This window comes from Mesocricetus auratus, unplaced genomic scaffold (assembly GCF_017639785.1).
Source record: "Mesocricetus auratus isolate SY011 unplaced genomic scaffold, BCM_Maur_2.0 Super-Scaffold_100004, whole genome shotgun sequence".
Classification (NCBI taxonomy): Eukaryota; Metazoa; Chordata; class Mammalia; order Rodentia; family Cricetidae; genus Mesocricetus; species Mesocricetus auratus.
In genome coordinates this window covers 69,000,289-69,013,817 of record NW_024429189.1, presented here as the reverse complement: position 1 = coordinate 69,013,817, position 13,529 = coordinate 69,000,289, and the positions used below count along the sequence as shown (strand labels likewise).

Sequence of the window (13,529 nt, the reverse complement as noted above, 5' to 3'; positions counted from 1 at the left end):
CAAGGGAATGAGCTGTAAGGAAGATCTGAGACCAGACCAATGCCTGGAAAAAGCAGAAAACAGCAGAGCTTCCTAGAAGAGGTTTATGTCAGAGTCACTTAGAAAGGACACTTCCAAGATACTGAGTTGTGTGCAGGTTATGCATTATGCTCCATGGTTGTAACGTGTAGTTTTCCCGAGCTGTCTCAGCCCCCAAATAACACAAGAGACACTGTATTAATTATGAAGCTGTTGGCCATTTGCTTGGTTTCTTATTGACTATCTCTGACTTAATTATTAACCCATAACTGCTAATCTGAGTATTTCCACGTGGTCTTTTCTTACCGGAGAAAAGGGTCCAGACCTCTTACTTCTCTGACATCCTACATCATGACTGACTGTGCCTCTGTTTCCCAGAATCCTCCTCAACTTCTAGTCTACCTGTCTTGCTTCCCTATTGGTCAACAGTACTTTATTTAATCAACCAATAAGACAACATATACACAGGAGGACTTCCCCCATCACATAGTTCCCATCTTTGTGAGCTGTCCTTTGTGCTGGCGGGGGGTGGTCTTTGGTGATGCACCTGTCTTTGAGTTATTTCCGCTCCTGTAAGTAACCTCTCACCCTCTTATAAGTGACCCCAATACAATCCATTGGTTTCCAAAGTGAACTTGGATGGTATGTCCTTTGGTCTATTCTTTGGTCTGTTATGGGAACCCTATCATGGGTGACTAGACATGCGTGTTGCGTCTCTCCGGGAAAAAATGTTGTCAGACAACACGTGGGCAGAGGTAGCTTTTTGTGGCACTCTACCTGTGTCAGTCATCTTTGTGTCACTATGGCACACACCCAAGACAATCAGTTTATGATAGGTTTACTTTGGCTCCTGGTTTCATTGGTTGGCCTCACTGTGTGAACAGATAAAGAAGGGCCTGGGGTTGGGCCTGCAGTCCTCTTCAGGGGCACATTCTCCACGATCCACCACTTTCTACTTGACCCAGCATCTTAATAGCTCCTGGCTGAGGATCCAGAATTTACCAGATGGTCCTTTGTGAGACACTCAGGGTCCAAACCACAGTACTACTGATCATAGAACCCTTCCATGACTTCTGGTGGTGAGTGGATGACCACCAGGTCCTATCCAGTGTGACCTTTGTCTCTGAATTCATTCTCCCCCTTTTGCTTCTTCACTTGTTATCTTTCTAATATGTGGGTGTTCTTCCCTGTCCCACCACTTCCCAAGCGTATTCCTGATCAGGCCTCCGATGTTCCCAGGAGTGCTTCTCATCATGTTAGTCTCACTCCATAGCTAACTTCCCTGAGAGGTCCTCCCCAATGACCACTTCTCACTAGTGCTCCGTTCTTTCCTTTTCACAAAATTTGCCAGCATTGAAGCCTGGTATGGTATGAATGTGTAGCATTTTCCATAATTCATGCCTTTGCATGCTTGATCCCTAACTGGTGGTGATAACTCGGAAGGTTGCAGGGCTCTTGAGAAGGAAACATGGCTGTGAAAGCGGGTTCCTGTAGGTCAGGCTTTGAGGGTTATAGTCCAGCCCGCCTCTAGTGGAGTGCCTTGCCTCCTGATTTACAGTTGTGTGAGAAGCCTCTGCCACATCCCTCTGCTGCTTTAGCTGCTATGCCTTCCCTTCTATGATGGACTGATATCCCTGAAACCATAAACCTAAATAAATCCTTTCTCCCTCAAGTTGTTTCTCAGGTTTCTATCCCAGCAGTGAGAAACTTACCAAATAGAAAAAGTGAACCACTTCACATGTATTTGTCTTCTGCTCCTTGAAGGTAGGAACCATGTCTTTTTGTTCATTTTTGCACCTCTAGGATGTAACACAAATCAGTGACTGGGCAATGTTTTCACCAATCAGCACAGTTGGGGTTGTGCAAAGGAATAACTGCAATTTTATCCAAGGGACTATTCCTGTAAGATCTCTAACTTGCTTTCCATCTGTAATCCCTACTTTTTCTTTTTTTTCCAAGACAGGGTTTCTCTGTGTAATAGCCATTCCTACATGGAACTTGCTCTATAGACCAGGCTGGTCTCCAACTCACAGAGATCTGCCTGCCTCTGCCTCCCAAGTGCTGGGATTAAAGGTATGTTTCACCATTACCTGGCTGAAATATCTACTTTCTCAAAGTATTCTCGGATTTAATTAATCACCAGCTGTCTTAAATGGGAACATGGATAGTCCTCAATACAAGAAGAAAAAAGAAAAGTAAAAACCAGTGTATTAGGAATGTTCTGATGCTAAGGTGGAAGGGAGAATCATCTAAATTCTACCCCCACCCCCACCAAATGTCAAGGTACTGAGTGTTTCTGGTGGATATTAGTAGGAGGGAGCATTGTGAGCTAAACCTTCCCTGTGTACCAAAGGTCGCTGATTTTATACCTTGCAATTAGGTCAGATGCAGAACACATTTCTCATATGGTCCTGTTTTTATGACTAGTGACTGCTGAGGATTTCTGCTTACTATATTCTATATTCTGTATTCAGTTTGGCACCTACCATGAATAACCACATTAACTTATTTTATGACTGGAGCTTTGAGGCCTGAATGTACTCATGGCTCAGAGACCTACCAATGTTCTCATAAGCTCTGTGCCAAAAGATCTTGGAGTTTTGGAGCCTCAGCCCACCCCGCCCTCCACACACACATAAAAGGCAATGGAGGAAGGCTGGGGAGATTAGCCCATAAAGCACTTGTCTGGGGGATCAGTAGTGCTTGTACAAAGCTAGATTTGGGGATCCTATGCCCTGTGCTGTGACAGCTGAGACAGAAGTACCCATCCCTCAAGCTCAGTCTAGGCATCCCAGCAGAAGGGCTGAACTCCAGGGTTAGTGAAAGACCAAAAAGATAAAGTGGGGAGCGACTGAAGAAGACAGCTATCACCAGCTTCTGGCCGCTGCCACACCCGTGTGCACACATGTTCATGCCTCCTTCCCCCAAGTGCATACACACAGACACGTACAGAGGAGACAAGACAAGGTCTGGGGGGGGGGGGGACACAAGTGTTTCCTCACTGGAATACTTGCCTGATGTGGTAGGAGACATCAAGGACACTGAGGTACGGAAGGTAGACTAGACGGGAGAGCTAACCTCTAGCACCTAAACTGGAGACAGTGTGTCATGGCTGTTGGATACCAAGCTTATAAGGCCTTGCATAGTTTAATTCTGTCCACTGGGGGGGGGGGGAATCCTGTAATGACTGAGATGGAAGTAGTTAATAAACAAGAGGAAGATCCTGTATTGACTTCACAGAAGCCCCGTGCTATTCTTTCTTGCTTGAGGATGGTGTTGGACCACTCATCTGACTGTGGTCTGATTAGGGCTCTTCTGGGGTGGGAATGAGTAATACGGCTGGGTGGGCAGGATTGCCATGGTAACAAAGGAAAAGCAGAACAGCAGACCTTTAGAACTGAAGGCCTTTGCTTCTTGGTGCCTTTCATACCCACTTGTCTCTGTTTCCTCTGTGGCTGCCTTTACCTTAGTAGTACTCTAATGATGTCACTATGAGTTAAGTTATGTTTGGCAACAATGGGTTCTCTTGCTAGGGGAAAATGTTTGAAGCCCATGACACTCTATTGCATAATCTGCTTGCTCAGAGCTCTGGCCCCTCCCAGCACAGGCGGGCATCCCTCTCAAGCTACCATGAGAGTGAAGCAGGCCAGGAACCAGAGAAGCAGGGAGTGGTTGGGGTTGTGGCAAACTAGAAACAGTGTGTCCTCTCCAAACAGGGAGAAAAGTATTGCAGAGCTGCTCATGTGGACCTGGAGGCCCACAGTAAAGCTGATACCACGGCTCCCGGGTCTTTCACGGCAGAAAATGGAAAGCATGAAGTTCAAATAATACACATATAACTAGTGTAGCTGTAGACAGTCTGCAGTTTCTGTAATCTGGAGCTCTGACAAAAGCAGGACCTTTCACCCTTTCCTCCTCCTCCCTTTCTCTCTCTCTCTACTTCTAGTCCTGAAAAGGGAATATGATGTACTCAGTACATTTTGGGACAGATTGTGTCAAAGGACAAATCTATGGCTTGGCTGACCCTAAATTAGGTTCCCACCCTTAGTCCTAAAAGGGCTACCTAAGAGTTACCCTTCATCTGAAGTCTGGTTCGGGCCGAGTTCTATTTCAGAGAGTGGCATGGCAAACTCTACAGAGATATGTTTAATAAAGAACTAGCTAGCAGCCCACCAAGTGAGTGCTTAAATGGAATAATCGGTGTTGAATGTTCCCAACAAGATTCTTGCTTTTAGTTAGGAAAGACAGCGTTAGAGAAGTCCTGATTTACACCAAAATACTGGCTTCTCATTTTAAGATTCTGTTTACAAAATTAGCAGCACTAAGTTGGTTGTGGTATGGATAGCCTATAATCCCTTCATTCAGGAGGTGGAGGAAGGGGAACCTGGAGTTCAAGGTTATCCTAGGCTATGGGAGTTAAACACCAGCCTCAACAAACAAACAAGCAAGCAAGCAAACAATCACAAAGTTAAATTAGGAAAACTTCAGGCTAAACCTCTTTAAAACTTGCTCCCAATCCCTGGATACTTTTTCATGGCCCCTCCCCTTCTTCACTGTGAATACTTACCAGGAAAGTACTTTTCCCACTCATCCTTGAACTGCTCTAGTAATTAATTTCCATCGGGCCCCCCACCCCCATTGCACAACGCCCTGCTCATCAGAGACAGTCAGTATGGAATGAAATTTATTCAAGGATTTATTCCCCCGGTGTATATCATGGACGTATTATGTGCCTTGCACTTGTCTAGGAACTTGAACAATATATATCAATGAGCAACAGGAATGGCTCCTATATGTAGATAGGTGGGAGAGACTAACTTTAGGAAAATTAATTAAGGTAATACATAATATTTTACAAGGTAATGGGTGTTAAAGGGGAAGGAGTGGAGTGAAGGGCACTGAGAAGAAGGAATACATTGCAATTTTATTTTGAGACATCATTTCCTTGCACAGCCTGGTACTGCTTCCTAGTGCCGTGTTTACAGGCAGATGGAATAAAGTAGGTCTCCTCGAACAAAGAGCTGTAGGGGAGGAGCCCTGGAAAGGGAAATGCCTGGGCTCAAGGCTATCCTTTCCCTACAGTAGGATAACAGTAATAACAGCACTCTGTTTTGTGAGTTCCTGTAGAAGTCTATGTACTTCCTCAGTGTGAACTCCATAAATCCTTATCAATGACCCTGAGGTACCTATTATGCTTATTCCCATTTCAAAGGAGTAAACTGAGGCCCAGATCTTCTGTAAAGGAATAATATCCTGAGGCTAGGAAGGAGGTGGTGAATATACCCTGCCTTGCAGCGGCAGGCTTTTGGCTTTCTCCTTTTCCTCTTCTTCATTCTCCCGTTCTCCTACTTTTTCATTCTTTCTTTCTTTTCTTTTTCTTTTTTTCTGAGACAGGGTTTCTCTGTGGCTTTGGAGCCTGTCCTGGAACTAGCTCTTGTAGACCAGGCTGGTCTCGAGCTCACAGAGATCCACCTGCCTCTGCCTCCAGAGTGCTGGGATTAAAGGCGTGTGCCACCACCGCCCAGCTCCGCCTTGAAATGCAGACCATGCTGACTTTGAACTCGCCAAGATCTAATTCGCCAGCGCGGGACATGAGGGCCTCTGTCACCCTGTTGGCCAGGCCAGCCTTTGATTCTTGGCCACTTCCCAGCTCCCCCAGGCTTTCTGCCTCCTGCACGAGGCTGTGCACCCTCCTGAACCATACAAGAGATGCTTAGAGTGAGATTAAGGGCCTTCTGTCATCTTGGGGGTTCTTTTCAGAATCCTTTAGATTTCTCTCGTGTGTCCCTGGGGCTCATAGATTTCTCCACACCCACAGCTTAATGCAAAGGCTTCATAGGGTTACAGTGACCAAAGCAAATTCATACTTAGTTTTAGCCAAAAAAGGGCACATGCATCTTTTCCTTCATCAAATGTCACTGTGGTTTTACAGTTTACATGTTAATATGAGGTCGGACAGCTCTTTTAAAAGTAGTTCCTGCTCAACCACAGGGCAAAATTATGCAAGCAGGGAGTCCTGCAAACAGCTGAATAAAAGGACTGGTTTTTTTTTTTTTTTTTTTTTTGAGACTAGGGTCTATGTAACACAGGGTGGACTGGAACTCATTGTGTAAAGCACAATGTCCTACACTCTTGGTCTTCCTACCTCTACCTCCAAAGTGCTAAAGTGCTTCTCAACCTTCCTAATGTGTGGCCCTTTAATACAGTTCCTCATGTTGTGACGACCCCCAACCATAAAATCATTCCATAAAATCATTTCCGTGCTACTTTATAACTGCAATTTTGCTACTGTTATAAATCATAATGTAAATATCTGATATGTAGGATGTCTTATATTCAGGATATCTGATATGCGACCCCCAGAGGGGTAGTGACCAACAGGTTGAGAACTGCTGTGCTAAGATCACGGTGCTCGGCCACCAGCTCGAATTCTCAGCACCTACCAAATAACCAACAACAAGAAAATAATTTACATCTTTTTTCTTTTTTGGTTTTTACGAGACAGGGCTTCTCTGTATTGTTTTCGAGGCTGTCGGTCCAGCCCAGCCTCGAACTCACAGAGATCCGTCTGCCTCTGCCTCCCGAGTGCTGGGATTAAAGGCGTTTACATTGTTTTTAAACTTCCGAATTGGTTGTTTTTTTTTGTGGTTTCAATTCTGAAGACCTGTCGTGTTCGTGAGACCTTTGCCTGGAAAAAGAATCCCAGATAATTAAAGTCGTTTTGCAACACTAAGGAAGAGACGCAAACCAGTGTGGAATCAGTTTGAGAACCTTTCCTTTAAAACACATTTCGCGCGTGTGCGCCCCAAAGCAGCAACAAAAACCCTCTCAGCCTCACGAATGTTCTGCAGGTCTCTGCTCTTTTTTATCTGGTCACACAAACACCTCTGGGCTCCCGGGCAGTTTCTCATTGTGGGATTAGCCGTGGGAGGCCAACCTCCTCTTGGACGAGGGAAAGGTGTTGCGGAGTTCCCTAGACTTGCAGCATCCTCCCCTGGTTTTTAGGACCACGAGCTGAAACCGTTGAAGTGGATTTAAGCTCAGGGTGCCCCGCCTCCCCTCGGTGCGGGAGAGGAGGCGTGGGACGGGGTGAGGTGAGGCGGGGGCGTTGGAGAGAAACTAGAGCGATAAGCACCGGACAGGAAAAGTGGGAGGAGGTGGGGGAGGAGAGGAGGCGGCCGTAAGTTGAGAGAGGAGGGAAACAGTCACCAGCCACTCCGGGAGCTACTCCGGGGAGAGGAGGCCGGGCTGGACGCGACCAGGCGTAGGGCAGAGCTGGGAGAGGACCCAGGGAGGGAGAGCAAAGCGAGAACCATCCTGATCGCTTGTTTATCTCCAGCGAGAAAACTTTGTCTGGAACGCCGGAAACTTTTTCCTGCGCGCGCAGTGTCTGGGACGGAGGCGAGCGGCGGCTGTTGCGCGGCTCGGCCCCGGTGACTCACGCCGGGGACCCCAAGGGGGTGAGTGGGGAAGTCCCTGGAGGGCCTGGAGTCATCCATCCTGCAACTTCACAGGCTTGGGAAAGAACTCGGCGGGCGTGATCTGGTGGTGGGAGTGGGGGCAAGGGGGCAGAGTCTGAGAGGAGGCTCCGCGTGGTTAAGGAGCCTTCTCTTTGGATGCTGAGGTCGAGGAGGTAGACCACCAAGAAGTGGGTAGGGAAGGGGCAGACCACCCACCCTTGGCGTAGTGGGCCACGGTGGGCGAGGAAGCGGTGTGAATGCCTTTGGGTGATGCTGCTGATTGTGGGTCCCATAGCTAGCTAGGAGGCAGAAAAAGAGTACACGTGTCTGTTTCATCCTCCCACAGCCCGAGGGGCATATCTACAGAGCTATGGGTGCTCAGGGGGCGACTCAGACGCGAAACCAACCCTCACAGCCGTCGCCTTCTTTCCTGGAGGGAGGCGTGGGAGCCGAGGCAGCACAGGGCGGCTTCTTGGTTTCCGAGCACTGGGCAGGCCATTGTAGCTAGGCGACAGCTCGCGGGAGACCTGGCCCCTGGTGGCGGGAAGCTCCGGACAGCTCACTGCTACTTAGCTCTGAGCGCCCGCAGTGTCCCCTTTCCGCTTCGTCTTTCGCGCCCGCGGGGCGTTGGGCCGGGATTTCCTCCACGCGCCTCGTGTGCACACTGCGCGTTTTGCGCGCAGGGGGCGCTGTGGGGCCCGCATATTTGTGACTCTCGGTTCTCAGGGCTCCCGCCCAATCTTCCCTGGGCTGTGACGAGGACCAGGTGTACTTGGGAAGTGTCCTTCGTGAATAGATTATAGGGTACCACCTTCCTGGGCAATAGGGGTTTCCCCGATTTCTACTGTCGCCCTGCGGGGGATCACATGCCACCGCCGCCTCTTCCTCCGCGGTGCCAGAAGCCCGCGTTTTGCTTGTCAGCAGTAAAGTGGAGAGTATTTATAGACGCCACTGCAATCCTGCGGTGTGCAAGGTTTCAATTACTGCGCTGCATCACGCCCCACAAGACTAGATGCTTACGCGCGCCGACTCAGCTACAAGTCTGCTGCGGAGACCCGCATGGAAAAAAATCTTCAGGCATCCAAAACTGTTAGTTTTGGAATCCTTGCCTAGATGACACATGTAAATTAAGAAACCCATGATAAGGACCACAGCCGTCCAGGACAAGCTCGTTTCATCCTGTCAGTCTCTTCCCACTACTCCTCTGCCATCTTCCAGCATGGCATCGAACAGACTCCGAGACTGTGCATTTGACCATCTGTTAGTGATCTTGACAACTTAATATTTGGAGAAATAGTATTTCTTGCCCCATATACTCAAAATGTCTTTGTTAGTTCTATTAAGTTGCTCTGGAGATAGAAGACGCAGTTAACTAATAACATCAAGCTGTAGAAGAATCAGGATAGAAATGAAGTTTATGGAAATCAGCTCAGCCACATATTAAAATTAGCCCTAGTGAGTGAGGTTCCTTATGCACCTGAAGAGAGTGCCACGCTTTGCCAGGCAGAACCGGGTGAGGGAGTCCTCTCATTGCAGTACTGAGGTCCAGAAAGGACCAGTGCGCCTATGGAGGAGCCTTCTGTAGCATGTTGCCTTCCACAGAAGGCTTTGCAGGCTGTGGCTTTGCAGGCTGTCCTGGAACTCACTCTGTAGACCAGGCTGGCCTCGAACTCACAGAGATCCGCCTGCCTCTGCCTCCTGAGTGCTGGGATTAAAGGCGTGCGCCACCAATGCCCGGCATTTAAACACTTATATTATATATTTATAATTATATATTTAAATTAGAAACAAGCTTGCTTCCCATGTCAGTCCCAGATCCCTCTCCCTCCCCTCCATGCACGCTCCCCCCCAGTGCCCCCAGCCCCCCACCCAATCCCCACTCCATGGGGGATCTCTAGAGTCTGTCATTTTGTTCCCCTCCCCCAAGTGTCCAGATTGAGAGAGCATCCCTCATTGTGGGATGGGCACCCAAAGTCCATTTGTATGCCAGGGATGAATACTGATCTACTATCCAAAGCCCCATAGATTGTCTAGGTCTCCTCACTGACACCCACATTCAGGGGGTCTGGATCAGTCCCATGCTGGACTCTCAGCCATCAATCTGGGGTCAAAGATCTCCCCCTTGTTCAGATCAGCTGTTTCTCTGGGTTTCACCAGCCCAGTCTTGACCCCTTTGCTCATCACTCCTCTCTCTTGTCACTGGGTTCCAGGAGTTTAGTTCAGTGTTTAGCTGTATGTGTCTGCCTCTGCTTCGATCACTTACTGGATGAAGGTTCTAGGATGGTATGTAAGATAGTCATCAAAATCATTATCAGGGAGGGACATTTAAAGTAGTCTCTAGTTTTTTAAACACACTTCTCACAGCTGGACCCATTAATGTGTAAATGAAAGTTGGTATTATATATAAGCCTGCTTATATTAAGTCTAACCTAAGTCTAGCCGGTTTCTGAACATTGAAGCTCATCTCTTTCAGATTTCGGAGGGCCATGGGTGTGTATTTGTTTCAATAGGTGTGATTTTAGTTAGCAGTTATCTTTAATGTTGAAACAGTAAGAAAGACCTGCTTCTGAAAATGGGACATTGTAAATACTTCTTCGTGCCTTACAATAATACTTTGGTAATATTACATCTTCACCAAAACAGTAGAGCACTACTGCATGCCCATTGAATAGGTGAGCACACTGAGGCTCAGAGACTATATAAGTAGTCTTAGGCTACATGCACAGGGATGGGGCTCAGAATAGATTGCCATTCTAGGTTTGGAGGCTGCAGATGTCTTCCCCTTTCGTGGAATTCCCCAGATGTTCACTAAATGATGGTATAGTTGATTACATTTTTGTATGTATGTATGTATGTGCTCTGTGGTGTGTTATGTCTTTATGCACATGTATGTTGTGTTGCTTATGTGTGTGTGTGTGTAGAGGCCAGAGGTCAATATCTCTGTCTTCCTCAGTTGGTTTCTATTTTGTTTTATGAGTCAGGGTCTCTCACTGATTCTGCTAATTGGCTGGCCAGCGAGTCTCTGGGTCTTCCTTTCCACAGCTGCCCACAGCTGCCTTCAGGCCTGGCTTTTTACTGAGTTCTGGGAATCCAATTTGGGTTCTCATGCTTGTGTGGCAGGCACTTTACCAAGGGAACTGTTTCCCTAGCCCACATGCTGTGTTGCCCCTCCCCAAAGGGCATAGAACACACAATTACTGAAAAAGCCCTTCATTTTGTCTTAGAATACCATTGCAATGTCCACCTGAGAACTTGACACCGAGAAAACATACCTGTGTGCTCTCTCTGCAGCTTCCTCATTAACTTAGTGTATGTTCAACATTGAATCCCCTCATCTGGAGGAGGTGCAACCTGGAACAACCCTTGTGATCCTTCAACTCTGTTCACATTCCTCTGTCCTGTTGATACGGTGTTGTGTCCCTGTGATACAGCCCTTGTAACAGGTGAAACAGATGCAAAATCTTTCCTGAATTGCAGGCTTTCTCTCTCTAGTCCTTTTCGCAGAACCAGACCGGCATAGGATTGATTTGAGAGCTAGCCGGTGAGTCTCTGTGATGGAGCTCTTACGATGCTGTCATCTCCCAAAGGCTTGGTCTGTAGAGCTGCCTGCCCCTATGCAGACTGTAAATATGTTACAGTCAGTGCTTATAGATAATGTCCATTTACTTACACAGCAGAGTGAACTAATACCTCTGTGGCTGAAATACGACGGGAAGATATTTTGTGTACTCTGTCCAGGATCCAGGGTTCAGAATTTAGAAGCAGTGCTACCCTAGTAAGCAGGAGGCTTTGCTTTTATAAGGGAAGATTCCACATTGGAGTCGAGAAGGGGACTGGGGACACAGATGACACAAGACAATGACAAGCCTTCAGAGATCAACTTGACATAATTCACATGTTGGCAGACTCCCAAGTTCTCAAGATGGTGGTAGTGGTTTATGAGGTGGTTTCTGAATCAGGAGTGAATGTTCCTGCTCCATGGGGAATCTACATTGGGGAAAAAGGAGGTCATGGGACTCAAAGGCCTCAAGGGATAGTCCCATGGAAGGAATGGAATATAGAGAACAATTCTAGATTAGTCTGGGAAGCAGTGGCCCTAGCTCACACAGCCAAATAAGACTTGGTGAGTGACATGCTGGATGCAGTTCTCAGAGGGGAGCAGTGGGAAAGTGAGTCCCCCACCTCCTGGGAGGATCTTTTGTTGTTCTGCACCAGCTTATAGCCGTAGATGTAAGGGAGCCCGTGAGACCTGTTTCCATTTTAATTGGACTTGGCCCTTTGAGGTAACAGTCACTCAATCTCTCTTTAAATATTCTTTTCTTATGCTTTGCCAGTTTATAGCCTTTGTAGATCAATGCTTGGGTTTCATTTAGGAGAAAGAGAAAGAGAGGGAAAAAAGCCCAGAGGTTAGTCATTACCAAATTGGATTAAGTTCTGTCTAGCAGCGTTTAAAGAAATGCTGCTTGCTCTCTAATTACCATTAACTAGGAATTTAAACACTCTATTAAATTGAAGCTGGCAACCTTGCAGTATTTTTAGTTGTAACATATTCTAGAATTTTAGAAACTTTTATGTAGTATATAAATGTGTAGAGGTACTCGGTATATATGTATATCTCTCTATTCAGGTCTTCCATTGCCATAGCAGGTAATGCATGGCATTGTGAAAAGTGAGAAGTTCATGACCAGGTTTAGCCAATTGCAGAAGCCTCCGCAGCCTCTGGAGAACCAAGTTCACCAAGGCAGCCTAGAAGGGTGTTGAAGAATGATGAACTGTCCAGATGACTCTTCCTCTTTTGACTGTGGTCTATGGGAGGACCTGGCAAACATTTGCCTTGCTGCTATCCATCCATCATAATTACATGTGCAATATACTCTGCATGTAATTATGTGTTACATCGAATTGTATATTTACTCATGTCTTTCTCTGCTCTCATGCTCCCTTCTCGGTTCAGAAGTGTCAGCAGAAGCATCTCACACGTTTCATGCTCAGGTGTACCCTCGCTCTTCAGCAATGCCTACTGTTTCTCGCTCTTCTTACTTTTTCCAACCTTGCTGGTGCTTTTGACACTGGCTGAGTTCTGGGTTTTGTGGAGGGAGTTCACGAATTTGAGGATTAAAGAAAGAACTATGTTGGGTGCCTTTATCTGTTTGGAGCCCTGAGAAATTTGTCAGTTTAAGCAGAACCTGGAACAGCAGCTAAAGGTTTGTTTCTGTCTCCTTGCTCAAACCTACCTCTGGCACTGAAATGTGTCTGAATTAGCCTGCTCTAAGCGGCCTCAGACCCTGTCACAACCTGCCCCTGACCTCAGCAGCATCGCTCCTCAGGGTAAACCCTTTCATACTTGCTGTTGAGTGCTTCATAAATCCTTTGGAAGTGACTCATCCTTTCCCGGATGTCTCCGGGAGACGAAGTCAACTTCTGCAGTCATTTGGAGAACTCTGAAGATCAGGCAGCTGCCTCTCTGCTCCCCTCATGGAGCCCTTTGGCTATTTTCCTTGTGATGTTTGCAGGCAAAACTAGTGAGTGGAGTTGGTTATTCTGGTGTTTGAAATGATTACAACAAAACAAAACAAAAAACCCTTTCCCTACCAGCAAGATAATAAATGTCTTTTAGATCGGCCACAGAAAAATGCTCAAGGCATACCTTTTACACACACATACACACACACACACACACACACACACACACACACAGAGAGAGAGAGAGAGAGAGAGAGAGAGAGAGAGAGAGAGACAGACAGACAGACAGACAGACAGACAGACAGACAGACAGGGAGTTCTTGTGGTGCTGTGAGATGGCTTCTATCTACTCGTGGGAGCTTCTGCTCTGAGTCCCACAGTGGTAACAATCCATCGTATCTTCATACATGGTGACTGTCCCGTAGGGAAACACAAAACTGTCACTTTGGTTGAGGATGTTGGCCTAGCCCTGTCATCAATGCTAGATGTATACCAGAGCCATCTGGCACAAACCAGTACCAAGCCTCAGGGTTAATGTATCAAAATCCCCAGGAGAGGGTCCAGGATTCTATCTGTTCTGCTGCCCTT

The 13,529-nt window shown here is 47.0% G+C and overlaps 1 protein-coding gene and 1 long non-coding RNA gene across 6 annotated transcripts in view; one reads left to right on the top strand and one right to left on the bottom strand.

Moving 5' to 3' along the window:
• Positions 1–13,529, top strand: part of Prr5l (proline rich 5 like) — a 174,579-nt gene that overhangs the window by 88,503 nt on the left and 72,547 nt on the right. The window contains exon 1 of one of the 5 annotated variants that reach the window (XM_021231536.2): positions 7,215–7,478. The exons of the other annotated variants lie outside the window; for them this stretch is intronic. The gene's annotated coding sequence lies outside the window, so the exon portion shown is untranslated. Of the gene's footprint in view, positions 1–7,214; positions 7,479–13,529 lie in introns of those variants that run through there. 5 annotated transcript variants of the gene reach the window in all.
• On the bottom strand, positions 6,865–8,374 carry LOC121140448. Its single transcript, XR_005877287.1, has 2 exons — positions 7,886–8,374; positions 6,865–7,560 (listed from the first exon to the last, which is right to left on the bottom strand). It is a non-coding gene; the product is annotated as an uncharacterized LOC121140448 (long non-coding RNA).